The following is a 4,283-nucleotide window of genomic DNA, read 5'->3' as shown; positions in this document are numbered from 1 at the left end:
TCTAAGTGATCTTGTTTATCACATGCACACAAACTGGAATGTGTTAAATAAATTAGCAATTTAATGTACTGAAATTCACTGAAGAGTGTTTGGGGAGCAGAGTTCAAACCACAGAACCATTTTGGTTGGGAGAGGTCTCTGAAGACTGATCGGGTCCAACCCACGCTCGTAGCAGTGCATTGGTAATTTAAGATTTTACCTTTGTTAGAAGCAAGTTTTCTAAGTATGTCCTGAATGTGCTGTTGCTCTGCTTTCTGCGCGTTCTTAGAATGTGCCTGGTTTAATCTCTTGTATTTCAACATGAACTCCTTGCCTCCCAGTGAAGATGAGCGTGTACTTTCTCTGTTCTGTGATCTACTCTGATCCACACTAACTTCAAATCTTATATTTGGGAGACCTCATTCTGGCCTTCTAATATTTAAAGGGAGATTATAAATAGGAGAGAAATTAACTTTTAACACACGTAGATAGTGATAAAACAAGGGGGATGATTTTAAGCTAATGGAGGGAAGATTAAGATTAGGTAAATTTTTCACTGAGGTGGTGAGGTGCTGGAGCAGATGGCCCAGGGAGGTGTTCAAGGCCACGTTGAATGGGGTGCTGGGCAGCCTGAGCTGGTGCTTGATCTACTGGTTGGCAACTTTGCACATAGCAGGGGAGTTGGATCTAGATGACCCTTCAGGTCACTTCCAACCTGAGCCATTCTATGATTTGCCTTTGCAAGTTTTCACAGCCTTAAGGAAGGCACTTTTTTTTTTTTTACAAACAAACACAACAAACTTTGCAATCTCTGTTTTTCTGTGTCTAGCTGCTTGCTGATGTTTGAATTTTTTGCTTTTTGCAGATTTAATGTGAACAACAAAATCCTTCATCCTGAAATTGCAGAATGGTGAGTAGCAAAAAGTCTTTCTATTTCTATTATGAACATGCCTATATTCTGAACTATTGCTTCAGAGACATTCTCTCAGCAGAACATCCTACTTAGTTAAGGATATGTTTTAATTTTAGGCTGATTTCACATTATGGGCTGGAAATAAGGGTTGAAGGTAAAAGTATGGTTAAGTAACAGCATTGAGAAGTTAAGAATTTATGTAACATTCCTTAAGCCTCAAGTCTGGATAAAAATTGTAATAGGATATGTTTGGAAGTAAGTCACGTTTACGTAAATGTGAATTTGTATGAATAACAGAAGAACTGAGTATAATTCATATTCTAGCAATGCAAATCAAAGGTAGGTGAAAACTAAGTCCAAACATATAATATTTAATAAGGTGTTATTACTTCCCTAGGATTTATTTTAACTTCATTGATTTTGTCAAATTATTATTCATGTAGCTGCACTTTTTAATTCCAGGAGGATTCTACTGCAGCCTGTCTTGAATAGTAAAAGTTAGTCTATGTGACCTAGTGTATTAGGAGCTTGTAAAGCTTTTGCATTTATAGGAGAGGTCTAGAAATCTTCACTTGTGCTCTGAAACCCCTGATATGCTACTATGTTGAAATGGTCTAAACCATTTAGAAGTCCTTTATAAGGTCTTATTTACCTGCAGTGATGTGGCTGTTGCTCTTTGCTGGCTAGTTTGATGTAGGTTGTGAGCTTTCTGATGGTCAGACACAGGGAACTTCTAGCCTCGACCCCACGTGTTGGTGGTGAGTGCCATAGCCTGAACGAGCTTCTCCAAGTGACCTGGCAAGCTGGGGAAGGGAGCTACATCTTTGTGTGCCCTGTTGCTTGCTTACCTTCTTGTTGTCTTGTTAGCAGAGAAAGGTAAGGAACAGGAAAGGGAACATGAAGAGAGCCATATTTCCAAGCTTTGATTTCTAAGTACAAGTGCACTGCAGGAAGAGAGAGAATTTTAACTGCAGAGGGTTTTGGTTTAGAGCTACAAGCTTGTTCCCAAGTCAGCTTTCCCGGTAACATTCACTTTATTAAGGTGTCATGTGATGAGCTGCTCTTCTGTGTGGTTTGGCATAGGTGAGGGTCTTCATCCTTTTACAGGAAGCTCAGGAATGGGCTCACTTGAGGCCCCAAAGTTGTACTGAGATAGACTTAGCAATGAGGCAATACAAAGGCAACACTTGAGAATTGTTTGTTTTGGTGAATGCTTCTGTCAGTGAATGCTAGTCACAATGCTTTGGTTGTGCCTCCTCTGTGATCTTATCTGGGAAGCCATACTTGAAATACTTAGTATGCACTTTCTCTGTGCTTCCCTATGAAGAAAACAGCTTTAAGTGAAGCCAAAGTTCATGCAAGAGTGTCATAAAGTATTTAATCAAATTTGGTGACTTTGTTTGAGGTTAAAGTATGTTAAAAACCTCTGTTGGATTTTAAGTATCTGGTGACATTAATATTTCAATGATAGACTCCATGTATTATACCTCCTAAATTAGGAATTTCGTTGGAATCCCAGACTATTGCCCAAGAAGCTTTCTTTGGAAAGCTATAACATTTGTAGAATTAAGAACATTTTCATTTCTGGAAAGTGGATTTTGGATGGTTATTTGATATATTCTCTGGGGTAGGAAATTCCTTCATTTGCACTGTATACTTCCATTATTTGCATCATTTCAAATTCAACGAGCTCTGGACTCCTCTGTCTTGCATGATAATTGTCAGAAAAACTCTGTTCTCTTAAAAATTCCAACAAGAGGTGAAATAGCTGAGCTTTCTGAAGCCAGGAAGAACTGTGGGCTGCAAAAGGCATCCTTACTATTCCTTACTCTTGTAATGACAAAAAAAAAAGTGTTTCAGTGCTGAAAGGGGCAGTGTTTGTGGTTGAGGATCTGTTGCCTCCCTTTTTAACTCCAACCTCTTCCAAGTTCACAGTGTTTCATGACTTACCGTGAATCTTGTTTTCATTGAGTGGCTTGCCACTCTGAGTTAGTCTAAGAACTGTGTTATGTGCTGAATCTGTACATTTTTGCAATTGCATTAGCTGGAGCCTGCAAGTGATTTGTTCCTGCTGAAATATTAATGAATGTATTCAACATATAACTGGTCCGAGAGCTGTTCTTAGAACATTGAAGTTAATGTTACTAAGCAAAGGTGGGGCTTTTTTCTAGTGATAACTTGGAAGTGGGGGGGGGAAAAAATAATAAAAACTGTGAGTCATTCATCACCCATGGGGTTACCATGCAGTGCTAACAAAAGTGCTGGGCTCTTTTCTCTCACCTCAAACCCAGTTTGGGAGAGTCATCGCTTTTTGTTATTGCAATTGAGGAGATGGTGCTGAAATACCCTTCTGCTGCACAAACATGCTGCTGGGAGCTCCATCAGCAATACCAGTGCAGTCAGCGTAGGAGCACAGTGAGTTTTCTTTGGAGATCTGCTCGATCTCCGTCTCGCCTACTAACAGTTGGCTGATGATTTCTGTTGCTCTTGGAATGAATAAACGCTTTCTGTAAAATGTTTTGATGCTTGACCTGGTGCAAATGAAGGTGATGAATTCCATAAAAAGGCTAAGGCTAAATATCCATTTGGATATGCAGAAAGATATCAGAGAAGTTATGATCTAAAATAAATACCTTGACCCTGAAGCCTTATGATCTAGTCAAGTAAAAGAGATACTCTTTGCACTTGTAGTTGAGCAGTTAGTAACTTGTATTCCTCCCAGATCCCAATAAAGAGATGAGACATCTGAATTATGGAACAGCCTATTTTTCAGGCACTTGCAGAGCGTGGATATGTACTGTATATTGAAAGTAATATAAAGGCACATCAAACAAGTATTAAATTACCCTGCTAGCACATGCAGTCTTCTGAACAGGATTTAAAACAAAATAATCTTTAAGCCTTTGCTACCTTATTCTAACATGAATATAGTGGAGCTGCTGTTGTTTGTCTTAGTGAAAAATCAAAAGCAGAAGTTTGTTTCCTCATCCATGGTGAGCAGCTTACACTACTCCAGTGTAATTGTATCACCTCGGTGTTCATTTTAAAATCTAGTATTTCTCATTCTCAGTGTGCATCATGGTTATTGTCATGATATTCCTATTTACTAAGAATGTCTAATTCCTTCCTCTTCACTATTTTTCTGTTTGTTAGAGCGTTTTGATATCACCATTTTTAAAAAGGTATCTTTACTCTTGCCAGAAAAATTCTCTTTGGTGGGAGTGTCTGTGCCACACAGCAGTACAGTTGCTGTCAGTGGGAAATGCTCTTATCGCACGTCAGAGGCAGAGTAACCCTCTTCTGGACTCATTAAAACAAACTGCAGGAGCAGAAACGTAACAAATAGTTTTCTACAGCAGTATGAGTAGCAGTTGTAGTAATAATAATAATA

The sequence above is a fragment of the Meleagris gallopavo genome, chromosome 13 (genome assembly GCF_000146605.3).
Source record: "Meleagris gallopavo isolate NT-WF06-2002-E0010 breed Aviagen turkey brand Nicholas breeding stock chromosome 13, Turkey_5.1, whole genome shotgun sequence".
NCBI classification, from domain to species: domain Eukaryota; kingdom Metazoa; phylum Chordata; class Aves; order Galliformes; family Phasianidae; genus Meleagris; species Meleagris gallopavo.
Note: the sequence above shows the minus strand (reverse complement) of the source record.